The following is a 26,819-nucleotide window of genomic DNA, read 5'->3' as shown; positions in this document are numbered from 1 at the left end:
ATGTCGGGCGAGGTGGAGCCAGCTCTCAGACATCGGGTGAGGCAGAGCCCGCCCTCAGACGTCGGCCAAGGTGGAGCCTACCCTTGGGGGTCAGCCGAAGCAGAGCCTAGCCTTAGGGGTCAGCCAAAGCAGAGCCAGGTAAGAGGTGTAGCCTTGGTGGTCCTAGAAATTGCCTAGGGGATTTTTTGACTCGCCAGCGGGTGCGCGCGAGCGCACCCGGTGGGTGTAGCCCCCAAGTGATTCGGGTAGAATCGCCTGGGGGATCTTTCGACTTGCCAGTGGGTGCACGCGAGCGCACCCCGTGGGTGTAGCCCCTGAGTGAGATCCAACCCCCTATCATCGCTGGGGTCAGGTGTCACTAAAGATCGAGGGGAGGATAGTGAGATTAGTAGGGAAAACATCTCCTATTTCCGCACGTCTCCCCTTTCTAGGTTCTGAGCCATCATTTCCGGGAGCGTGGACCCAGGCGTTGGGCGCCAACCCAAACATCGGGCGTGGCTAGGGGGTTGGGCGTGACGGAGTGCGGACCCAAGTGCCAGGTGTGGCCGAGGGGTTGGTCTAGTTTCGTGCATTACCCCATCCACAATTTTTGTAACCAGAGGGGCTGAGTTAACGTCCCTTGCCTCGATGGCTCGAGTGGCGCGCTCGGTGAGATCTCTAATGGGTGTGTCTGAGTGGAATCTGGGTTCATCGTTCATAATGGGGTCGGCATAGCCCTCATATGGCATTCCACTGCTCCTTATCCCGCCTCCTGACAGATGCCTAAGCCGTTCTGGAGACCGACTCAAGTGGCCCGCTGGCCTCTCCTTGTTGAAGATTCTGTGGGCATGGCTCGAGGTTAGGATCGAATGAGAAGGCCGAGATGACCCTATCTACTTCTGAGCAGATCGGGCGAGCGCCGCTGGGGCTCATCTACATTTTCTCCCCTGGCTCTATTTGACGTGAGGCGGCCTCGAGCCCTTTGTGGGCCGGCCTTTGAACCCCGGTCGGTTGTCGCTTATGTCAAATGAGGAGACTACCGCTTCGTGACGCAACACGAAGTGTTGTGATGCATCAATTGCATATGCAATGCTTTGGATGTATGGGATGAATGAATGATTGTATGGATGAATGCGTGAAAGCGTGTATGAGAAAGGATGAATGAATGATCATGCATTAGAAAATAAAGTAAGAAGGTTTGGTAAAGCTACCTTGATGGCTCAAGTGACGGGTTTGAGGATCTTATCGGATATGTCCGAATGGGATCCATGTTTGTCATTCATGACGGAGTCGGCATAGCCTGCATGGGGTATACCACTGCTCCTTACCTGTCTCTCAGCAGTCGCCTAAGCCGTCTGATCGACTCAGGTATCCCGTTGGTCTTTCCTTGATGGAGATCCTATTGGTGGGTCCTTCCAAACCCTGCTTGGGAAGGCGGAGGGTCGTTTGCATGTGGTTGTGCCTTGTTTCCTATGCCTGGGTTGTGATAGTGGTGGGCCCTACCCAGGCCATGTCCTGTTTTAACCAGGCAACATTTCGTTGGGCAGGGCACGTCCCATCAGTTAGGACGCATCCCACCGCATGCCTATCCGCTTTAAATAGGGGGAAGGGAGAGGGTTTTCTTCCCATTCCTTTGCCTTTCTCCAACTGCCGCCTCTCCTCCTTCTTCCTTTTCGCCAAACCCATTTGGGCGCCACGGCGGTTTCTAGGAGAGAGAGAGAGGGTAAAGCTAGAGGAGAACTCATAGATTCGTTCATGAATCCGGGGCGTGTTGTCAAACTAGAGGCCATCCAACATGGATGAGGAGGTGCTGGCCGTCTTCGCTGAGAAGGGGCTCTCCCACCGAAGGAGGTGGCGCATTGGAGGGCTCCTACGCTAGGGGAAGCTATTTCACGACCATGGGCCAACGAGGTTGTCTCTTTCCTCGCCTTCCACGAGCGTAGGCTTGGATATCCCACGCACTAGTTCTTGTGTGGGCTCCTCAATGAGTGGGGCCTAGAGCTACAACACCTCAATCCGACTAGGGTGCTACACATCGCTGGTTTCGTCACCGTCTGTGAGGTCTTCCTCGGGATGGAGCCGCACGTGGACCTCTTCTGGCGGATCTTCACTGGGCGAGCCTTGTCTGAGGGGAAGCCACCCAAAACCGTGCCGGTTGGGTGTTTTGCCTTGCAAAAGAAGCCAAAGCCGTCGACCTCCTACCCCACATACTCCCCCTACGACTCCAATCGGGTGTGGCATGGCGAGTGGTTCTACATCAAGAACCCAATGGAGGCACCATTCCTGCCGTTCACCAGAAGAAGGCTGGAGAGGAGGGAAAGCTGGTCGTGGGGTCCCTCCAGTCGGTAGAACAAGTTGGAGGTCATCGAGGCAGACCTTCAGAGGCTGGTGCAGCATGGCCTCGATGGGCTGCGGGTCTTCCACACCTTCTTCTACCGTCGAGTCGCCCCATTGGCAGAGAAGAGGTGACCGATGTGGACGTACTCCAACCCAACGGATCCTGACCGCACGTTGCCAGAGGAGTTGTTGAAGGATGAGGTCTAGAGTTGACTCGACCGGGTACTGCAACTAAGGGACAAAGACTCCCTTGAAGGAACGCCCAGAGCTCTTCACGCCACAAAGCTATCCAATCTGGTATGCTCCCTTCTTCTTATCCCATGACCTTTTCCCTCTTGCTCTCCTTTGTTTTGATATCGGGTTGTCCGTTTCATAGGGACTCGTGGGTTACAAATCCCGGTTGCATCTTCTAAGGGGCCGAAGGGCGTAGCTCGGCATGCTGCCCTAAAGGAGGCAGCGCTTGCCAAGAAGAAGAAGAGAGCTAAGAAGGTCCGGACGAGGTTCAGGAAGGAGAAGGAGATCGGGCGGTGGGTCTAGGCGGGTGAAAGTCAGAGCAACATGGAGGCGGAGCTAGAGTCGGAGGAGCCCACGGAGATGGGTGGTGACGCGAGTACCTCCGAGGACAAAGGAGACCTGGGCATCATTGCGACCTTGGTGGAGCATCATGAGCCTACGGCCATGTCCGTCGGTGGTGGGCGGGATACTGAGAAGCGCGGCGACGTCCCCGAGTCAAGGAAGCGCACCATGAGCGAAGATACCATCGTCGACCGAGAGGCAAAGCAGGCGCGGTCGTCGCGCCCTTTGGAGGCATCGTTGGCTCCGTACCCCCCCTACTTTGAGCGTGTCAGGGTATGCCAGCCAATTGAAGGAGCATGTTCATCCCCCCGTATCTTTGGGGTCGGCGCGTGTGCATGACCCACAATGGGGAGATGCCTCATCAGTTGCTTCGGTGGGTTCTCTACGAGCTGGCGGTCGCGGGCATTCATTTGTTGATCGGGAACCGGCTGGGTCGGCTCCTCCCTCGGTCGATACGAGGGGGGCACGGGTCATGACCCATGAGCGGTCCTCGTCTAGTGGGCTCATCGCCAGCAAGTCAGGGCTTCAAGGCTCTATCACTTTCATCTAGGTATGCATTTATGTTCCTTCTCGATCTCACAGCTGAGTTTTTTGAGCGTGACTGACCTGCACTTATTTGATAGTGGCCAGGGACTGGCGGGACTAGGCATCATCTCGCCTCCCATGTGGGAGGAGTGGAGACCCAGCCTGTAGCGAGTCGTGACAAACGATGGGGAAAGTAGATTGGCAGCGGTGCGACCATCCCTTCTGGGGGTTGCGTCCTCCCGGCCGGTCGCGAGTATGGCGGCAGCGGCAGCACCAGTGATGCGGCGGAGATTGGGTCAGAGGTGACCCCTATGATCCTTCCCCCAATAGCTGTGGCAGAAGAGTGGAGGGAAACCAGGCTCCCTGCCTTGCCCGGTGGAGGAGCGCACGGTTCGCCCTCTTGGTCAGAGCTAGAGGGGTTGAGAGGAGATGTGGCTAGGCCGAAGGTAGAACATCTGCCGGTGAGCCATGGAATCCAGATAGTGCAGATCCCTTGTTCCAACGAGGCAGGTGCTGGGGTGGAGCCGCCAGCCATCCCGCCATCGTAGGAGTTGGTGTTGATCCGGTCGTCGCACGATATTGCGATGGCTGGATCTTCCAGCGGGTCAGGGGCGACCCGCGAGCTGGTGTGGCCCTACCTCGATGACACGGGGAAGGCCTAGTTCATCCTTCATGATTGGAGGAGATGAAGCTCTGGCACCTGCTTGGGGAGAGCGGACTGTCGATGGAGTCCGATCTAGCCCAAACCAAGGCGAGGCTAAAGGAGGCCTTGGAGCGGGTTGAGCTCATCCATCAGGCGGTTACAGTTGACCTGCCATGTGTTGTAGAGGTAAGTTCTCTGCGTTTTTAGCGTTTGTCCTTGACTCCTTGGTCTTTCACTGGTTGTTTCAACATGTTTGCTTCTTGCTTTATAGGATTTAGAGGCGATGTCGATCCGCAAGTCCCGTTTCCTTTAGGAGGAACACAGTTGGATGGAGCAGGAGGTAATGATGTCGCAGCGAGTTAACGAGCTTCAATGCCAGCTAGAATCCACCCGCCGCGAGTCCCAAGACCGGGCGGCCGAGGCGATGGGAGCACGGGCTACGGAACTGCTTGCGGCTGAACGAGCGACTGCTACCGAGCGGGAACTCGATGCAGCGAAGGTCCACTTGGTGGAGACCGAGGCGGTGCTTTAGAAGTCCTTGGAGGCTCTGGAGACAGAGCGGAAGGCCCGGTCAGAGGCTGAACAAGAAGCGGTCATGCTCCGGGGGCAGGTGCTTAGGGCGGAGGAGTCGAATGCTCGACTGCTCAAGAAGGTGACCCAGCAGGAGGAAGGACTTTCCATCCTCGAAAACACTCGCCTTGGTACGTATCTGTTCTATCTTCGATTGATGCCTTGGTTTTTTATTTCTTTTGCTTCTAAACTTGTCATCTTTTTTCTAGAACTAGGTGGAAAAATTGGTCCTCTAGAGCGAGAGCTGGAGACAGCCAAGATGGTGATATGTCGAAGCACGGAGGCGCTAGCCAAGTCCTTTGAAGAGCGACGTGCTCTCAAGGGGGAGCTTGACCAAATTCATAACATCGCCTAGGTGGTCGTTTCTGAGGTGTTCGGGTTGGGGCCGAGCACTAGTATGCCCGCCGTCCAGCTGGTGGAGGCCCCGAACGAAGTTCGGGTGCTCATCTCCGATGGTATGCTCTATGGGATGTCGGGGGTGCTAACCTCAGTGGTGACGCACCACCCAGATCTGTACTGTGCCGCCATCTGTAGAGGGTACACCGATGGGTGGAGCGCAGATGCAATCCACGCGCTTGGGGATAGCTTGGTGCCATGTGCACATATGGTTGCCGAGCAAGTCTCTGCATAGTGGGTGATGGAGGCTCACCGTTCGAGCATGGCTGAAGGCATGCACCAGGAAGATTTCATCCAGCCTATGGAAGGAGTGGAGACTGGGTTGGAAGTGAGCATCATCCCGTCTTTGACTGAGCCAAACATCGTCCCATCGGAAAGCGAGCTGCCCTTATCCTCATCGATCGTGCCATCAGCCGAACCCGCTGGGCGACCATAATAGAATTTAGAGTAGAAATAGTCAGTATATGTAAAAGATAAGTTCGTGGGGGAGCCCCCATGTGAACAGTTTTTTTATGTTCGTGAGTACTTCAATTTTGTTTTGTGATGGAATCACTTGTAAGGGGAAGCTTGTCCCATCCGTCTTTGTTTTTACCCCAGCATAGCTTTGTTTTTTATCCTTTCTTTTTCGCACCTGCCCGTTTGACCCATAGGCTGCAACCTTAAGAACCCGGGCATAGGCCCGCGAGGCTCAGCTGCTCGTAACCGTAGGTCGTGGTGGGGTGTGATCGGTTGGGAGTTTAAAACATAAGTTATGTAGGGTAACTTAAATGAACGGACTACCCTTTTGTTTGGGTGAAAAGTATTACTATATGATAGTAAAAAAGAGGGGTGGTATCGCACCCTCATGGAGCCCTCGAGTGACCCAGGCCGAGAGTGCTTCGGGCTGGGGTGCTTGTAGGAGCAAACAGTTGAATGATAAGAAAAATGGTAAGACCGAGCTTTAGGGGATGAAACGACATAACTGTTCGATGTTCCATGTGTTGGTGAGAACATTGCCGTTGTCGTCCTTCAGTCGGTAGGCGCCCGGTCAGATCACCTCGGTCACCAGTATAGGGTCCTTCCCATGGTTGAGAGAGTTTATGTTTCTCCTTGGTTGATTGGGTTCTTCGAAGCACGAGATCACCGGACCTCGAGGATCCTCCCTCTGATTTTTCTTTCATGGTACCTACGGAGAGTTTGTTTGGTAGCGAGCGGAGCAGATGACAGTTGTCTCACGAGCCTCCTCGAGTAGGTCAACTGCGTCCTACTGAGCCTCCGCGGATCAGTCTTGGTCGAAGGCCTCCATGGTTGAGGATGGAGGGCAACACTGCTTTAGCTCTGTAGGCCAGGAAGAAAGGTGTGAACCTTGTGGATCAGTTCAGGGTCGTTCTTAGGCTCCAGAGGATCGCTGGGACCTCTGCAACCCATCGCCTGGCATACTTATTGAGTCGGTCAAAGATGCGTGGCTTAAGTCCTTAGAGGACCATGACATTGGCCGCTTGACCTAACTGTTAGAACACGGATATCCGACCGAGGCCCAATCGATCCTGATGCCATATCCCATCACAGAAGTCCAGGAACTTCTTCTTGGTGAAGTTAGTTCCATGGTCGGTGATGATACAGTTAGGAACACCAAAACGATAGATGATGTCAAGGAAGAACTTGACCGCCTCTTCTGAGCAAATGTTGGTGATGGGCTTCGCCTCTATCCACTTGGTGAATTTGTCCACCACTATGAGTAGGTGAGTGAAGCCACCCAGGCCCTTTTTGAGGGGTCCAACCATGTTGAGGCCCCAGACCATGAATGGCTAGGTGATGGGGATGGTTTGAAGCTCCTGCACCGGCAAATGAGTTTATCAAGCATAGAACTGGCATCCCTCACACCTGCAGATGACCTTCTCTGCATCTCACAGCGTAGTGGGCCAGTAAAAACCTTGGCAAATGGCTTTTCCAACTAGCGACCTTGGGGCCATGTGGTGTCCGTAGATTCAAGCATGGACCTCGAGGAGCTGTTTCCCTTGGTCGGTAGGGATGCACTTCATGAGTACTCCCAATGGACTTTGCTTGTAAAGTTCATTACCAAATGTGATGAATGTCTTGGTGCGTCGAGCGATCCATCGTGCTTCAGTCCTTTCTAGTGGGAGAATCTCTTTGAGGAGGTAGGCGAGTAGCGGTGCTCTCCAGTCAGCTTGATCAAGTGCTACCACGGTGACATCGGTGGGTGATGTCATCATGGAGGCACCAAGGTCAGAGCCACTGTGTGCTAGATTAGCATCGGAGTGTGTCTGGATTGGAACCTTCTAGGATATGAGCAAATGGCTCATGAAGGTCATTGATGAAGACCCCATCTAGAGACAAAACCCGCATGGCAGCCAATTTTGCGAGAAAATTGACGGCATCATTGTCCTTTCGAGGGACATGATGTAGTTGATCCCTTGGAATTTATCCTTGAGCTTGTGCACCTCCTAGCAGTATGCTACCATGAGGGGGCTTTTGCAAGATGACTCCATCATGACTTGGTCAATGACCAACTCTGAGTTGCCATGGACTTATAGCCGCGTAACGCTGAGCTCGATGGCGACGCGTAATCCGTTGATGAGGGCCTCGTATTCCATGGTGTTGTTTGAGGCCAAAAAAATGGAGATGGATCACGTAGCAGAGCCTGCTCCCATCTAGGGAGATTAGAACCACTCTAGCCCTTGAGCCGAGGGCCATCATGGACTTGTCAAAGTACATCGTCTAGTACTTGTGGGTGATGTATGGGGTCAGGAGCTAGGACCTCTATCCATTTGGCGATAAAGTCCACGAGAGCCTGAGACTCAATAGCGGTGCAGGGGATATACCTGATGTTGTGGCCCATTAGTTGAGTGCCCACTTGGAGATCCATCCTACGGCGTCACAGGTTGCGGATGATATCTCCCAGTAGGAATGAAGTGACAACCATGACTTTGTGGTCAGGTGAAGTAGTGCAGGAGCTTCCAGGTCGCCATTAGCATGGTGTATAGAAGTTTCTGCACCTAGGGGTACCGAACCTTGGCGCTGGTGAGTACCTCACCGATGAAGTATATGGGTCACTAGACCTTCAGGTGGTGTCCTGGCTCCTCCCTTATGATGACTAGGACGACGCTCACCACATGGTTGCTTGCCATGATATAAGAGGAGGTGGGGTTCTCCCTATTCGGGAGCGACGAGGATTGGGGCCGACATCAGTGATGCTTTGAGGCTTTCCAAAGCCTGCTGTGCTTCCTCAGTCCAGATGAACGCGTCTGTCTTTTTGAGGAGTTTGTAGAGAGGCATCCTCCACTCGCCTTGCTGGGAGATGAACCAACTCAGGGCGGCCAAATAGTCGGTGAGCCTCTGTACGCCCTTGACGTTGCGTATAGAGCCCATGTTGGAGATGGCTATGATTTTTTGGGGTTGGCCTCGATGCCACATTTGGACATGATGTATCCAAGCATCTTCCCCTTTGGAACCCCAAAAACACATTTTTCAGGATTCAATTTGATGCTGAACCTTCAAAGGTTTACGAACGTTGCGCCCAAGTTTGCGATCAGGTCGCAAGCTTGAGCCGTTTTGACCACTATGTCATCTACATAGACGGTGATTGTTGGTTTTGGCCGCTCGACTTGGTCAGGTTGGTCGAGCAGGTTGATTTGGTCGACGAAGCATTGCTACATGCACCGTTGATAGGTGGCGCCAGCGTTCTTCAGACCGAAAGGCATGGTTACATAGCAATACGAACCATATGGGGTGATGAATGAAGTCGTGAGCTGGTCAGACTCTTTCATCATGATCTGATGATAGCCTGAGTAGGCATCTAGAAAGGAGAGGATTTCATAGCCTGAGGTGGAGTCGACTATCTGGTCTATTCGTGGCAAAGGAAAATGGTCCTTCGAACACGCTTTGTTGGGGCCAGTATAATCAATGCACATTCTCCATTTCTCAGTCTTCTTTTTAACAAGAATAGGATTGGCTAGCCAGTCAGAGTGGTATACCTCCTTGATGAATCCAGCTGCCAGGAGTTTGGTGATCTCCTCGCCTATGGCCCTATGCGTCTCATCGTCAAAGCGACGCAGGCATTGCTTGGTGGGCTTTGAGCCCAGGACGAGGAGTAATGCGTGCTCAGTGACCTCCCGCGGTATGCCCGGCATGTCAGAAGGTTTCCATGCGAAGACATCATGATTAGCGCATAGGAAGTGGCGAGCTCCGCATTCCTATTTGGCCAGGAGCTTGCCTTGATCCGCACCATCTTGGTGGGTCAGTGGGGTTGATCCCCACCGCCTTAGTTTTCCTCGATTGGGGGGGGAAGGCAGTTCAAGGAGGTTGGCTTGTTGTAGTCTAGGATTGCTAGAGTCGATGAATTTCTAAGCTAAGGGAGCTTGGCTGAGTTGATGACGGCAGTGGCAGCTCGTAATGCTCATGGTCACGCATGTAGGCATGCGAAAAGGGTGCTACCCATAGTGATGACATCGTTTGGTCTCGGCATCTTCAACTTGAGGTAGGTATAGTTTGGGGATCGCCATAACTTGCATAGCATGGCGCCCCAAGATGGCATGGTAGGACCTGAGGAAGTCCACCACCTCAAAGGTGAGGACCTCGAGCGAAGTTGGCTCGGTCGCCAAATGTGACGGCATGTCGATCTGCCGAGCGGGTATGCCTCGTCCCTGGGATCATGTTGTGGAAGGGAGAAGCTCACTGGGTGGAGCTCCGACCGGGGGATGCTGCATGGCGTCAAGGGTGTCGAACGTAGAGAATGTTGAGGCCACTGCCTCCGTCCATCAGCACCTTGGTGAGGCCTTCTTGCGGACAATGGGGTCGACGACGAGCGGGTAGCGACCTAGTCTGGCGACATGGGAAGGATGGTCCCTCTGATCAAAAGTGATCAGAGATTCTGACCAGCTAAGGAAAGAGGGGATGGCCATTTCGGCGACGCATGCCTCTCTATAGCGCACCTTGTGCTAGGCTGCTTGGAGTAGATGGCATCGGATCCCCCAAAGATCATGAGGCATTCCTCAGGGTCAGGAAAGCCGTCATCATCCTTGACTGCCATGTCCCCTTTCTTGGCCTGCTGCCTCCTTGCCCTTTCCTTCCTTTCGGCCCACCGGCCTACCAGTAGAAAGCTGCTTGAGGAGTTCGCAGTCCTTGTAGAGGTGCTTGATGGGGTAGGCATGTGGTTGGTGCATGGGCTCTCCATGAGCTTGTCAAAGTGGTCGGGCTGATCCTGGCTAGGGCCGCTTGCCCGCACGATCAGCCACGGCGACAAAAGCGGAGTCGGCGGTCAGCATGGATCCTTCTTGTTCTTTTTGCCCCTTTGCATGGAGAGGCTCTCGCCTTGGTCCTCGCGCTTGGCCTTGCCCTTATCTCGGCCTCCGCTAAAGACCGCTCCGACCGCCTCCTCGCTAGAGGCATGGTTCATGGCAATGTCTAGCAAGTCATGGGTGCATGGGCTTCAGACAGCCGAGCTTGTGGATCAAGGACTCACAGGTTGTCCCGGAGAGGAACGCGCTGATGACGTCCGCGTCAACAACATCAGGAAGGGAGTTGCATCATTTTGAGAACCTACGGATGTAATCCTATAGGGACCTCGTTCGGCTCTGCTGGTAGCTCTTGAGGTCCCAGGAATTCCCAGGATGGACATACGTCCCCTAGAATTCCCGTGAAGATCCTTTTGAGATTTTCCTAGTCGCGGATGCTGTCAGGCGGGAGGAATTCGAGCCATGCTCGAACATGCTCCCCCACAAAGATGGAGAGGTATTGAATGATGAAGTGGTCATCATCCACTCCTTCGGCTCAGCAGGCGAGCCAAAAGTCTTCGAGCCATATACCGGGATTCGTTTCCCTGGTGTATTTGGCGATGTTGGTGGGTGGTCAGAAGCGCTGTGGGAACGGCGCTTTCTGGATGCGACGGCCAAAGGCCCGTGGTCCCGGGCCATCAGGGCTAGGACTTCGGTCGTCTGGTTGGCGACCATGCCTAGGGTGCATGTTCCCTCTCCCCTTGATGGTCGACCAAGGCCCATGCCACCTGCTCTCACCGCCCCTTAGTGGACGTCATCATCATGCCGGGCTTGACACCAATTGTTGATGATGCTACGAGCGTCGTGGTACGGTGCGAGCCATTTGCGCGTAGGTGGTCGGTGTGGAGCGGGCACCGGGTCAGGCCGTGATGCAGCTGTGGCCTCCTGTTCCATGCCGATGACTGTAGTGGTGAGCGGATAGAGCGATTCGACTGGTGCGCCCCCATTCCCTTGGTGGGGAAAGAGGCCACGAGCCAGTGTCGCTATGCGGAGCTCTCCACTTGTTGTACGGCGGCGGTTTCCACCAGCGCCCGGAGGTTCCGGTGGATCGCCTGCTCCTAGGGGTCGATAGGCTCGGGAAGGTCGTGCAGAAGCATCGCTGTAGCGGTGATGTTCTGGCCAGAACGAGCGAACTATGGGGGATTGTTTCCTCCATCCAGGATGTTGCACTGGACCTGACGGGCGCGACCTCGGGCACCGCTCGCTGGGTTACGCACGTGTGGCGCAGTGTGCTGCGCCGAGTGTGCCGACGTAGGTGGAGGCTGGCTCTGCCGCCTTTGTTGTAACTCCTCGCCGTGCTCCTGCGCACATGCGAGGGCCTCCGCACAAGGATCTAGAGGGGTGTGAGTCTGTAGAGACCCCGCTACCACTGGCGGCTGTCCTGGAGCGTTCGCCATAGCGCACTCCCAGGACAGAGGGTGGCTAGGTGCCACGACGTCGCTGATTGCTAGGCCGTCGCTTTCAACCTCGTCATCCATGAGGTCGTGGAAAGAGGAGGGAGCGTAGCCCGCCATTCCCACGAATTCAGATGTGAGAGGGGGCGGCGTCAGCATTCTTTCGGAGCCCCCGCGTGTACGCGTCCACGGGGGACACGAGGCCGTAGGGGAACCAGTCGTATGGCGGTTGCGTGGGGACAACGGGGTCCCTTTCGGAGAGTTGGCGGAAGATATTAAATAGCGAGTAAAGAACAATATGTATGTTACTCACAGTGGGGTTTGGAGCCCACGTGGGCTCAGAGCGAAGCGCAGGTGTCTTGTCGTTGAGGTCGTCGAGTGGCCCGAAGAAGGCGACGGAGGGCGCTCCTCCTCCGACGAGCGTTGGGACAAGTGCCTCCTCGTGGAGGCGAAGCACGTCGGGCTAGTCAACGACGAAGTCCAGGCTTCCAAAGAGGAAGGTCCTGGAACGGCTCAAGACGGGTAGGAACCCACATCCAACAGGCGAGGAGCATGGGAAACTCCAGTAGCCAAGCGAATCGTATCGCTTGAGCCCTTCATTGCCAAAGATGGCGGAAAGGTGGGGCATCCGATGACCTGGAAAAGCGTGAACGTACGGCGTCCTCCACAGGACGAGCGCCAACTGTCGGTGCGAAAGTGACCAACAAGTAAATATTTGTAGTTTTGCCATGCGTTGTGAACCGGATGTGGCCTAGCACTCAATGACACAGGGTTTATACTGGTTCAGGCAACGTGCCCTACGTCCAGTTCCAGTCGGTCGGTGACTTTATTCCTAAGCCCAGGTGCTCGAAGTTTGCTGTGGGGTTACAAACGAGTGGGATAGAAAGGGGGTGTTAAAGGTCGGTCGGGCTCTAGACCGAAAGGCCAAGAGTGAATGGAGCTCCAACGTGTGCTAAGTATTGGAACATAATGCTCTGTGTAGCTTTAGAGTTCTAGAAGCTGTGGAGCTGTTTGAGTGCTCAGAATATCTAAGCTAAGCAGAGAGAAATTTGGAATGACCGTTCCCTGTTGGGAGAGAGCGCATCCCCTTTTATAGGTGAAGGAGATGGCCTTACAAGTGAGAGAGAGAGAGTGTGCACGTATGCTACTTAGTCTTGTTGCCCACCCTGCCGGATACAAGACGGTCGTTGGCGCCCACAATACTGTTTATGTCAGACGCATGTGGCAGGCTTTACCGTGTTCGCCTGGTATGGTAGATGACGGCGCCCATGACACTGTAAGGCAAATGTCGACGCCCACAATACTGTTTGGGTTCTGACATGCCTGGAAGGTACTGTCCTGCAGGTGTGCAGGGTACGGTCCTCAATATTGCAGTTGACTTGAGCGCCTTGCCCTATCTGCTCTGCCTAATTCTTGGGTCCTCACCGAGCAGGCGTCTCCGGTCGGTCGTTTCCGGTCAGCTCCGACCCGCGGTCGGTGGAGAAGAGATGTAAGTAGAGGTTCGGCTTATTCCCGGTCGGAAAAGCGGGTCAGAATCGGAAGCGAGCGTCGTCCCCTCCTTGGCCAGGCCTTCCGGTCGGAGACTGAATCGCTCTTCCGGCTTGTCGTTAGGTAACTGGGCCGGACTAGGAGTCGCGCGTTGTTGTAATGCCGTCCGCTGGGCCGAGCTTTTGCTGGGAAGCGAGCCCATAAGGACCCTGGGTTTATGAACCCGACAATAATATTAGTCAAACTTAAGATATTTTAATTTAGTCCTGTGCTAGAATTATCGTCGCGCGCAGCCCTCCTTTAATTTGGAAAAGTAACAGAAAATACCAAGGCATGTTGAAACGCATGCATAAGTGGTACTACTTCATATGATGAATTAAACAGGTCAGTATTCGTCCGCATATTGGGACTGTAGGAGTATTAATTAAAGAATTTTCAGACGATTCTGAATTTATAGTTTGATGCGTTTAATTCCAGTGGGAAAATTTATAGATCTCTTCTAAAAAAAAACTCGTAGTAGATCTCAACAAGTAGAGAGCAAAAAGCACTGCAAACAAGATGCAGAGAGCCATGGAATTTGTGCGTTGGTTCTCCTGATCCCTACGCACGTATTGGCGAACCAGCATGGCTGCATCATACACTTCTGCATTATATATTTGTATTACTTGTGATTCCTTCCTCTTTCATCTTACATTAATTATATATCGTAACGTACTCCTGACTAATAACAAGGCAACTGGCTGGTTCTCACCACCTTCAGTTCACCTCTTGCGATTCAACTAGGTCCATGGAGTTCCCGCAACAAGAAGGATGCAGTCGCCGCCGCCCAAGCAAAGCGCTGTGGTGTCCACATGGCCGGCCGGTGGAGGGCCCGGGCCCAAGTGCAGGACACCAGCGATTCAGCCGTCGCCAAAGGTATCAGTCATCGATCGGTCCAATTTGAGCAGGGATCATCCTAGTTCTATCCTAGCTGGTAATCTGTCAATTCCAGTGCAAATAAGTTTCAAACGCATGCATCACCTGCAGGTTCCCTAACACCCATCATGGGAAACGATGCTGAAAACATGAAATGGCCTGCGCATCTGCAAGACGATCTTGATAACCAACAGGTTATTTCTGAGGTGAAACTTCCTTCCGTGGCGATATATATTCTTGCGTTTCATATACATGATCGATCGTTTCACATTCTTACTGTATTAGTATAATGTTCTCAACAACTCAGCTGTATTAGTGGTGCATAAGCTAGCATAACTAACTTGCTAATTTCCCAGCTGTTAGCTTGTTGCCCATCAGGTTCACGGGACAGACTCTGAACCACTCATCGATCAGATTAGGGCAATACTGAGATCAGTGAACGATGGGGACATCAGCATCTCAGCATACGACACCGCTTGGGTTGCTTTGGTACCCAGGCTGGACGGCGGCGAGGGTCCCGAGTTCCCAGCCGCCGTCCAGTGGATCGTAAACAATCAGCTCCCGGATAAGGATGAAAACGGTTGGAAACGGTCGAAAAACTCATAAATTGTTTTCTACTTTTACATTTGAAATACGAAAACGAAAGCGAAAACGGTAAAACCGGACACGAAAACGAACGTGAACTTACGAATTATCAAGAATTTCGAAAACGAACCAATTCGAGCGGATTTATGTCGAACACAGTCGATATACGAAAACTCAATACGGAATACCGACCCGTAGACCAAGTGCATGACTAAGTGCATACATGATCAAGTTCAAGTGCATATAATAATTAATAAGTGCATACTATAGAAACATAAACTCGAACTGAGTCAGAATAATTTTATTAATCTTTTTAGAATATATAAATGTAGTATTTTATTTTAAAGATTTATTCAGATTTTTCTTTTGAGTAACAAAGATTTATTCGGTTGATACAAAAACTATCAAATGATTGACTTTGTAGGTGGGGGTTAAACCGATGAGCTTGATGGGCTATGGCCCAGGTGGGCTTTCGTGTAGATGCTGCTGATTTCCTGGTATTTAGCACCATCTCATGAGGTGAAGAGAGATGAGGCTGGGCGTCGTCTATAAGAGAGGGCAGCTGGCCACCAGTAGAAAGAACGCAGCTGCGTGGTGAACAATCTGTAATTGGGCTGTATGACCTGTGCAGTTGGCCAAATTCGGTTTAAACCGAATTTTCAATTCGGAATATTTCAAATTAAAAGTAGAAAAGTAGAAAACGGTCGAAAAATGTCTAAACCGTTTTCTACTTTTACATTTGAAATACGAAACATCTGAAATGCAAAAGCGAAAACGGTAAAGTCGGACAAGAAAATACGGATTCGATCGAATTAAATATAGAAAACGATGCGGTTCGGTTTGGGATATTTCCGTTCCGTTTTCATCCTTACTCCCGGATGGCTCCTGGGGCGATGCGGACTTTTCTCTGCCTACGACCGTCTGATAAACACGCTTGGGTGTGTTGTCACACTCAAAATGGTCTCTTGAACCTGAAATGGGCAACAAAGGTATTGAGAAAAAATTAATTTGGGTACCCATTTACAGCAGAGTATGTATAGTGAACCAAATTTGGGTACCCTCGATTCAACTGAATGATGGGCGTTGCTAAATTGCGTGCTGCTTTACTTTTAGGGCTCTCTTTTCTCAATCAGAATATGTGGAAGTTAGCGGTCGAAGACGAAGAGTCAATGCCGATAGGTTTCGAGCTTGCATTTCCCTTCTCTCATTGAAATAGCTAAGAGTTTGGGCGTTGACTTCCCTTATGATCACCAAGCTCTACAGGGAATATACTCGAGTAGAGAAATCAAGATGAAAGTAGATAGAATGTACAATGCGATGGTTTCCTCGACATAATTTTCTAGGTTTCCTTTCTAATTAATATAATTTTTGTACGTAATACAGGATCCCTAAGGAAGTGATGCGTACAGTTCCTACATCAATTCTTCGTAGCCTCGAAGGAATGCCTGGACTAGACTGGGCAAAGCTTTTAAAGCTGCAATCAAGCGATGGATCCTTCTTGTTTTCTCCTGCAGCCACTGCATAGTATGCTCTTATGAATACTGGTGACAAAAAGTGCTTCGACTATATTGATAGGACAGCGAAGAAATTCAATGGAGGAGGTTAGCTAGATCCATGGCTATATATACATGCATGCATACATCATATCATGCACCGTTGTCCACAAGATTGCTTAGCATTTTTGTACCATCATTCTCTTTAATTGTTTGTATTCGCCATTTCAGTGCCCAACGTTTACCCTGTGGATCTTTTTGAGCACATATGGGCTGTTGATCGATTGGAGCGTCTCGGGATCTCTCGTTACTTTCAGCAAGAGATTGAAGAATGCATGGACTATGTGAACATGTTTTTTCTTTGCAACTTTTTCAAACTATTTTTTATTTGAAGATGCAGCGTGGCAAAAGCCCAGTTACTCCATTGTATGAGTAATGATCTTCTTTTATCTACATAACAAATATATAAACCCATTTTATAGGCACTTTACTGAAGAAGGAATCTGCTGGGCTAGGAACTCTGATGTGAAGGAAGTGGATGACACAGCTATGGCTTTCCGACTGCTACGGCTTCATGGATATAGTGTCTCACCAGGTAAAAAGGCAAACAGATCATATTCTTGTATGTCCTCGTGAACCATTTCACTTTATTATTTCCCATATATTGCATCTCTAACATATGTGCTGTTGCTTGTAGATGTGTTCAAGAACTTTGAGAAGGATGGGGAGTTCTTTTGCTTTTTTGGGCAGTCGACTCAAGCAGTCACACGGATGTATAACCTGATAAGTAATCTGCTGCTCCTCTTGTGTGAACGCACGGCAGGGACAGACGGCGTCAAAAAGGGCTCCCTGCTATTGCACTGTAGCAGCTACAGGGGCAGGCGACGAATGGCTCTCCTGCTGCACTGTAGCCATAGCAGGGGCAGGCGCCAAAGTCAGCCCTGCTGTCACATCTAGTCACTGTAGCAGCATGGCAACAGCCTGACATGTCTATGTACTAGGATTAGATGGATAGAGTTGTATATATAGTTTGCCACTGCAACTCAGTAAAGAGAGCGAATTCAGTTTTACATCTCCTCTGCAGAGCTCCGGCCAACGCTGGTGCTTTGTGCTGTGTGTGTGCTCTGTTCTCTCTCCCTTCTTCTACCTCTAGCCATAGTGTGATGTCGGCAACGACAGTGCGTGGTCGGCAAAAGGAGGTGAGTGGTCGACTCACCCGTGCCAGAGATCTTAGGGGCTAACAAGTGATATCGGAGCCGTACAAACCGTCGTTGGACTAACCGTTGGCGATGACAGATAGTTTGGAGATGGGCGACAACAGTGGTGCTGCTGTGGCTGCCCAACCACGACAAGAGCTCGTTGTGCGCATGGTGCGGGAGGTCAGCGGCACTAGTTGGCTGACGCTGACTGCACACCAACTATGGCGAGTGGTCGGTGACCATGAAGGTCAAGCTCAAAGCCCGACGGCTCTGGAATGCTGTTGACAAGGGCACCAACAACGAAGAAGACGACATGTCAGCGTTGGAGGCTATCATCGCTGCTGTGCCAGCAGGAGTACAGGGAGTCGTTGGGGTCGACGAACTCTGCTAAGGAGGCGTGGGAGGCTCCATTGCGGCGATGCGCGTCGGTTCCGACCGCACAAAGAAGGCGATGGCCCAGCTACTAAAGCAGGAGTACTCCAACCTCAAGTTCAAGAATGATGAATCGGTGGAGGACTTCTCCCACCGTTTACAGACGCTCATCAGTAAGCTGAGGAGCCACGGCGTCACCATCGACGAAGAAGAGGCGGTCTCCAAGTACCTCAACTTCGTGCCGATGAAGTACATACAGATCGCTCTCTCCGTAGAGATGATGCTGGATCTGTCCACCCTCACCATTGAGGATGTGACTAGTCGGTTGCGGGCGGTGGACGAGTGCCTAGAGCACGCGATAGCAACGACGGACAGCAGCAAGCTGCTGCTGACAGAGGAGGAGTGGGCTGCTCGGAGGAACTCCGGGGAAGCCTTCTCCAGCCGTGGTGGCGATGGCAAGCGCCGCGGCAAGTTTTCTTCGGAGAAGAAGAAGAAGGTCGACCCCAACGCCTATAGGCGCTGTGGGAAGATGGGCCATTGGGCAAAGGAGTGCCCAAATCGCAAGCAGGAGAAGAAGGCTAAGGCTCATCTGGCGAAGGCTGATGATGATGATGAGGCCACTCTCCTGGTGGCGACGTTCTGTGCACTGCACGATGTTGAGGCCAAGGAGAAGGGAGAGGGGATGGCGGTGGAAGGGCCTAGCAAGGCTCTGAAGGCTGTCCACCTCGATGAACCGTGCGCCAAAGTCCACCTCGGACGTGTGGGCGGCGGATAGGAGCAGCGGTGGTACCTGGACTCAACCGCTAGCAACCACATGATGGGCTCCAAGGAAGCCTTCTCTGAGCTCGACGATGACGTGACCGGCACGGTGAAGTTCGGTGACAGCTCAAGGGTGGCGATCCGAGGGCGTGGCACCATCATCTTCAGGTGCTAGAACGGCAAGCACCGCGCGCTAATAGATGTATATTACATTCCTCAGTCACGATCAAGCATCATCAGCATTGGCTAGCTAGATGAGCGCGGTAGCGAGGTACTGATCAAGGACGGCGTCCTCAGGATCAGGGACCAAGAGCAGCGCCTTCTTGCCAAGGTGAAGAGGTCCTAGAACCAACTGTACCTGCTCGACTTGAAGGTGGAGCAACCGGTGTGCCTGGCAGCACGGCACACCAAGGAGCCGTGGCTGTGGCATGCCGGTTCAGCCATCTTAGCTTCGACGCGCTTGGTTGGCTAGAGAAGATGGTCCGAGGGCTGCCTCACATCAAGCATGGAGGCAAGCTATGTGACAGCTGCCTGGCTGAGAAGCAGAGGAGGTTGCCGTTCCAAAAGGCGGCCAAGTATCGTGCGGCAGACACTCTCGAGCTCGTCTATGGGCCAATCACGCTAGCCACAAATGGTGGTCGGCGATACTTCTTCCTGCTCGTGGATGATTGCAGTCACTATATGTGGCTGCAACTCCTGACGAGTAAGGACGAAGCGGCTGAGGCGATCAAGAGGTTCAAGGCACGAGCAGAGGCAGAGAGCAGTAAAAAGTTGCACGTGCTGAGGACTGATCGCGGCGGTGAATTCACTTCGGTGGAGTTCACTGCGTACTACGCGGATCAGGGTGTGATGCGACACCACACCACGCCATACTCGCCATAGCAGAATGGCATGGTGGAGCAGTGGAACCAGACGGTGGTCGGCATGGCTCGATCCATGATGAAGGCCAAGAGCATGCCGGCAAGGTTCTGGGATGAGGCGGTGACCACGGCAGTGTTCATCCTCAACCACGCACCCACCAAGGCCCTAAAGGGCAAGACACCATTTGAAGCTTGGTATGGGCATAAGCTGAGCGTGTCCTTCCTTTGGACATTCGGCTGCATCGGCCATGTTAGGAAGACGAAGCCGGTTCTCACCAAGCTGGAGGATAGGAGCACACCGATGGTGCTCCTGGGCTACGCGAAAGATACCAAGGCATATCGGCTCTATGACCAATGTGGAGGCAAGGTGCTTGTCTCGTATGACGTCGTATTTGACAAGAAGGCAGCCTGGGACTAGAACAGTCCGGGCACGGCGGAAGCTGGCGGCTTCACCAGTACCTTTGTCGTCGAGCACTTGGTCATTCATGGTGGTGGAGACGCTGGAGAGGAGGTGCCGACCACTCCAGCAACAGAGCTGAGCACTCCAGGAGTGGTGCCGAACGGTCCTACAGTGGTGCCAGCCACTCCAGGATAGGTGTCGAACACTCCCGTAGCAGAGCCGACAAGTCTTGCAGTGGTGCCAACTACTCCAAGACTGGGGCTGAGCACTCCTATAGTGGTGCCCAACACTCCAAGAGTGGTGACGAGTAGTCTAGGAGTAGTGCCGAGCACTGCAGCCAGAGTGTCGAGCACTCCAGGTGCTGTGCCGACCACTCTAGTGAAACAAGGAACTCCATCGACGTCGATCGAGTTCGCCTCACCTCTAAGAGACATCACTGAGTTCGTGGATGCCTTCCACAATGGTGAGGAGGTGTAGTTCCACAGGCTGGACGACATCGTCGGTGGCACAGGGCCCTCAGGCCTGGCGGGTCGGTTGCTCAATAACCCAGAGCTGCTTCTCGTCAGTGCAGAGGAATCACCCATGTTCGCGCTGGCCGAGTGCGATGCAAATTGGCGACGGGCGATGCTGGAGGAGATGAAGGCAATCGAGGAAAATGAGACTTGGGAGCTCATCGATCCACCTCTAGGATGCCGTCCGATCGGCCTAAAGTGGGTGTACAAGGTCAAGCAGGACGAGCATGGCGCCATTGTCAAGCACAAGGCGTGCCTCGTCGCCCGAGGCTTTGTCCAGCGTGAGGGCATCAACTTCGAGAAAGTCTTTGCGCCGATAGCGCGCATGGAGTATGTTCGACTACTTCTGGCTTTGGCAGCAGCGAAGGACTGGCGCATCCGTCACCTAGACGTAAAATCAGCCTTCCTCAATGGCGAGCTGACGGAGACGGTCTTCGTCAGGCAACCTCTGGGTTTCACCGTCAAGGGAGCGGAGCACAGGGTGCTCCGATTGCGTAAGGCGCTCTACGGGCTACGGCAGGCCCTACGAGCGTGGAACGCCAAGCTTGACGCCACGCTAGGCGAGCTTGGGTTCACAAGGTGAGCAACTGAGCACGCGCTCTACACGCGGCAACGGGGGAAGGAGGAGCTCGTCATCGGCGTGTATGTGGTCGACTTGATCGTCACTGGTGCGCGTGCAGAGGACATCGACAGCTTCAAGCGCGAGATGGTGGCTCATTTTTGAATGTGCGATCTCGGCGTGCTCTCCTACTACCTTGGCATCGAGGTGAGACAGGGGAAGGAGGCGCTCACGCTCGGTCAGAGCGCGTATGTCTCGAAGCTGTTGGAGCGGAGTGGCATGGCTGAGTGCAAGCCGTGCGTGACTCCGATGGAGGAGCGGCTAAAGCTGACGAAGGCCAGTACTGCAGCGAAGGTAGATGCAACACCCTACCGGAGCATCGTCGGTGGTCTGCGCTACCTAGTCTACACGAGGCCGAATATTGCGTTCGTCGTGGGCTACGTCAGCCGCTTCATTGAGGATCCCCGAGAGGATCACTGGGCTGCGGTGAAGCGGCTGTTGCGCTACATCAAGGGGGCGGTGGATCAGGGGATTGTCTTCCCCAAGACTAACAGAGTAGGCTGTAGCTCACTGTGTTCAGCGATGCAGACATGGCGGGGGACATTGGCGGACGGCGGAGCACCTCTGGCGTGCTCGTTTTTCTCAGGTCGGCCCCAATCTCATGGTTGTCGCTGAAATAGAAGGTGGTGGCGCTATCCACGTGCGAGGCAGAGTACGTGGCGGCAGCCATAGCGGCGTGCCAAGCTGTGTGGCTGTGTCGGCTGCTGGGTGAGCTGACCGGTGTAGAAGCTTACCCACCAACACTGATGGTGGACAACTAGCCCGCCATCGCCCTCGCGAAGAATCCGATTCTTCACGACCGGAGCAAGCACATCGACGTCAAGTTCCACTTCCTCAGGGACTGTATCGATAGAGGGCAGATCGTCATCGAGTTTGTCGAAACTGGTCGGCAACTCGCGGACGTCTTCACCCAGCCGCTCGGCCGTCTTCGGCTCACGGAGCTAAAGAAGATGATCGGCATGGAGGGGATTCAAGGGTTAGCAGTAGGATTAGGGAAAGAATTATTAAGTAATCTGCTGCTCCCCTTGTGTGAACGCACGGCAGGGGTAGGCGGCGCCGAAAAGGGCTCCCTGCCGGTGTACTATAGCAGCTGCAGGGGCAGGCGCCGAATGGCTCTCCTGCCGCACTGTAGCCATAGCAGGTGCAGGCTCCAAAGTCAGCCCTGCTGTCACATCTAGTCACTGTAGCAGCATGGTAGCCTGACATGTCTGTGTACTAGGATTAGATGGGTAGAGTTGTATATATAGTTTGCCACTGCAACTCAGTAAAGAGAGCGAGTTCAGTTTTACATCTCCTCTGCAGAGCTCTGGCCAACGCTGGTGCTTGTGCTGTGTGTGCTCTGTTCTTCCTTCCTTCTTCTACCTCTAGCCATAGTGTGTGGTCGGCAACGACAGTGCGTGGTCGGCAAAGGTGGTGAGTGGTCGACTCACCCGTACCGGAGATCTTAGGGGCTAACATAACCTCAATAGGGCCTCTCAGATAAGTTTTTCAGGAGAGGATATTTTGCACCATGCTGGGACTTTCTCATATGAGTTTCTTAGGAAAAGAGAAGCTGAAGGAGCGCTTCGTGACAAATGGATTATATCTAAGGATCTACCTGGCGAGGTAATCCAATCCATGCTAGCATTGGCAGATCCTATTTGTATATTGAAAACTGAATATACTAGATGTACAGGTTAATTGGTGCATTCTTGTTCGGTTTATGAATTTTGAGTTATATTTATCTTAGGTGTAATGGTATATCTACAATCTACTATCAGTACATAGCATACTACTATACTTTTGATCTACTAGTATTATCTTGTTTTACAACAACAAAAAATATCAGAAGCTCCAGAAATTACCTTGAGCTTGTAAGATTCTCAAAATAATTCAGTAGGATTATTCAGGAGAACGAATAATATTTTCAAAAAGGCTGGTATAATGATTGCAACAACATATTAGTATGCATTAATCAATATATGTTGGTGTCCTATTAATATGTCTTTGGCATTAACATCTTAAAAGTTATTTGCTGCAATGTCTTCTATAAAACCAACAGAAATGCTGAATCTGATCAATAGGTAATATATACACTGGATTTTCCTTGGTATGGAAACTTGCCACGTGTAGAAGCAAGAGACTATCTAGAACAGTATGGCGGTGCTGATGATGTCTGGATCGGAAAGACGCTCTATAGGTAAAATAATTTGGCCCATGGCTATGCTTCATGTTCTTTGATGCAATTAAAGTCAAATTACCTCAATGTGATGATCGACCTTTGGCTATTTGGCAGGATGCCTCTTGTGAATAACAATGTATATCTTGAGTTGGCAAGAATGGACTTCAATTATTGCCAAGCTCTTCATCAGCTTGAGTGGCAAGGGCTGAAAAAGTATGTATATACAAGGGAATGGTGACACAACCCTTTTTTGTAATTGCATTTTTTTTAGTTTTTTTTGGCCAAATTGACATGGTGAATATGCGGCGTAGAGAAAAAATAAAATATATGGAAAATACCTTAGGTAGCATAAAACAAAATATTATTTGCAACCAGTTGAGTATTTATTTTTGTCATTATCATTTCTCAATACAAAATTTGTATCAACCTTGATAATAAGGTTTCTCGTATTTTACCTAGGTGGTACACTGAGAATCGCCTTATGGATTTTGGAGTGGCACAAGAAGATGTTTTGAGAGCTTATTTTCTGGCCGCCGCTTCCATTTACAAACCAAGTCGTGCCACGGAGCGACTTGCATGGGCTAGAGTGGCAATACTTGCCAACACCATTTCTACTCATCTTCATAACAATTCGTCATTCAGAGAATGCTTGGAACGTTCCTTGCATTGTCCCTATGAAGAAAGGGATGGATCAGGGTAATTTTATATAACTCGCAAAAAAAAGGTAAGTTTTATATATTGGTTATCCATTATATATTTGTATCCAAGTGATGAATCATCAATCAATAGCATGCCCCACAAGTCGATGTTTTCTTCTAAGAGCAAGAAAAATGAAAACAAGTAAATGGTTCTAGTAATGCATGACGAAATGAACTATGAAAATATGCATGCCAGTTATTTTAATGATTACAATTTACACTTCGGCTTGTAGTATGTAGGTGAGGTATAACATTGGAAGTGTTTACTGGAGAAACAAACTGTGATTTATCATTATAGTTTTTTTTTTTTTTGAGTTTCTCCAGTTGCATAATGTAATGTATGGTTGACCTTAGTACAGTTGATGGAATATTTTAAACTTTGACCACTACCTTCTTTTTAACGGAATATATACTTACTGCTCTGAGACCAATGGTGCATCCAGGCTTAACACAAATGGAAATGATGCTATTCTTGTGAGGGCGCTTCTGCAGCTTACTGATTCGTTAGCACAAGAAGCGCAACCGATTCATGAAGGTCCAGAGTACATCCACAAACTATTGACATCAGCTGTAAGTTAAACAAAAAAAAATGCACTTAGCAAGTATATCGTTTTGTTCAACAGTCATCCTAATACCATTCTCTGAACTTCTAGTGGACTGAATGGATAAGTGAGAAGACAAATATAGAAGCCAACGTATATAATGAATCCAATACTATGAAACAAGGATCATGCATGGTTCATGACAAGCAAACATGTTTGCTTTTAGTTCAAATGATTGAGATTTGTGCTGGGCGAGTTGGTGAGGCTGCATCATTGATCAACAACAAAAATGGTGATCGAATTATTCAACTCACAGGATCTATATGCGACAGTCTTAACCAAAAGATGTTACTATCTCAGGTAACACATATTACAGTAATTTTATTTCCACCCTTTGTACATAGCCATATAATATACGATGATTTCTAGGATTCTTAGTTTTCAAGAAAAAAAAACTAGGAAGCTAACTATTGCAAAACGCAATTGTGTCGTACCTTAAATCTCTTGGATAAGACACAATTTTCTCTATAATTTTGCATAATGCAACTGCATTTTCATTAAGTTTGCATGGTGCTTCATATCTACGAAAATAATCATAAATTCTGGTATTTTTGTTACTAGTGTATGATGTTGATTATCAATTACAAAATCTAAACCTGAATTAGAACTACATCGAGAATTAAAAAAACAAATTTCATTAATGTGTAAGCAGTCCCAATAACTTTAGGAATTAAGTGGACAAACTGGATAATCGAAGGTAAAAAAACAGACTTTTTCTGACATATTACATTTTAGATCATTTTTTATGTTCCATGGGAAACTGATCCCTAGGTCTTCTCCAATAATTAACTCGCAATCTTTCATTTTCTGCTTTTGATGGAAGAAGTATGAAGGACTACTCCTTGCATACAAGAACATAAAAAACAAAATAAGTGCCTAGCACAACGACGATGTATGGAGGTTTCCAATATCAGCTTTATTATCACCTCCAAAAATAGACTTCATAACCAACTACAATAATTGAGGGCGACAAAAATCATGCTTATTATTTTACCACTAAATTTGACATAATAGCCTTAGCCACATTATTCAATGAACTAAGAACTATGCAATAATAAATTTATATTGCAATAGCTTCATTCTGTGGATCATTAAAGTGTATTTCCAATTTCATTTTTTTTGGTAAGTGGTCCATGTTGAATGGAATAAGGATACATGGTAGAAACAACAATTTCTTGGCAAACAAAATACAAAGTGGTATAAATAACAATTTATTACAATGAGAGAATGTTGTTAATGACGAACTTTATTCATTTGTTGAAAAATTAGATCGTGTAAATTTTGTTTTAAGATTTCTGCAAGACTACTTTTATTTCACTTTTTTATATGAACATGTGCTGAACTAATGATGTTTTTCTTTATAGGATCCCAAGAAGAATGGAGAAATAATAAGCAGTGTTGATGATGAAATAAAGTTGCATATGCGAGAATTTGTTCAATATCTTCTGAGTGTCCGTGAGAAACCCAATAACAGCGAGACCAGGCAAACCTTTTTGAGTATTGTGAAAAGTTGTTACTATGCTACTCATTGACCACCACATATGGTGGATAGACATATTTCCAGAGTTATTTTTTAGTCTGTTTTCTCAAAACAAGGGTTTACACGCCGAGAAGAACTGTGAAGGGTAATGTTAGATGTGATACGAAGATAAAGGGTGTACCCAGTGCAGAGAGCTCCCGCTCCGTGCAGGTCTAGGGAAGGGTGTCAGTAGCAAGCCTTACCCTCGCCCGTGCAATGCGAGGAGACCACGACTCGAACCCGGGACCTTTCGGTCACAGGCGGTAAGACTCTACCGCTTGCACCAGGCCCGCCCTTCAGATGTGATACGAAGATGAAAGAGAAAAATGTTGATAGTGGAAATTAGCGTTGATGTCACGTCTCAGACATTCTTTATGTAAAAGTAGCCCCTATTTTGAATAAAGATTTTAATTTCTGCAATTTATGGAATAAATCAAGGCAATCGCTATGCCCCCAAACTATAAAATGTGTCATTGAGAGAAATCTCGGCCTTGCTTCTAAGGCACCTAAATTGAAATTTCTTATTAACACCAAGTTAAAATTTTCTTACCTAAATCATACTACCATCCATTTCCTCCACTACCTGTGTTAAGTGGCCACCAAAATGACCCACATGCTCCTCAGAACTACATGGTGTCCAATAAGAAAAGCATGAATGTCCTAGTTGCGTAATAAGGAAGAGATTAGTGGTAGTATTAGAAATATACTTCTTCTGACATAAACACATGGTTTTTTGACAAATGAAGGCTATAAATAAATACTAAATAACTTTTAAATACCAAGCTAAGAAATTCGGTGCAAAAAATGATCAAACCAATTTGAATGTGTCTCCGAGATTACACGAAATTTAGTAATTTGCCAAACTTGACCCAAAAAGCTGAAAGTTTTCGATCTATAATAGGAGAAGCATAGAAAATATCCTTCCACTTCGCACAACAGAAAAT

General features: G+C 50.1%; 1 pseudogene; it reads left to right on the top strand.

Annotated features, from left to right (window-relative positions):
• The first annotated feature begins 11,991 nt into the window (after window positions 1-11,991).
• LOC136536944 (ent-copalyl diphosphate synthase 2, chloroplastic-like) lies at window positions 11,992-25,978 on the top strand (annotated as a pseudogene).
• Window positions 25,979-26,819: the final 841 nt, after the last annotated feature.

The sequence above is a fragment of the Miscanthus floridulus genome, chromosome 2 (assembly GCF_019320115.1).
Source record: "Miscanthus floridulus cultivar M001 chromosome 2, ASM1932011v1, whole genome shotgun sequence".
Classification (NCBI taxonomy): domain Eukaryota; kingdom Viridiplantae; phylum Streptophyta; class Magnoliopsida; order Poales; family Poaceae; genus Miscanthus; species Miscanthus floridulus.
Note: the sequence above shows the minus strand (reverse complement) of the source record. Positions and strands in the feature narration are given on the sequence as shown.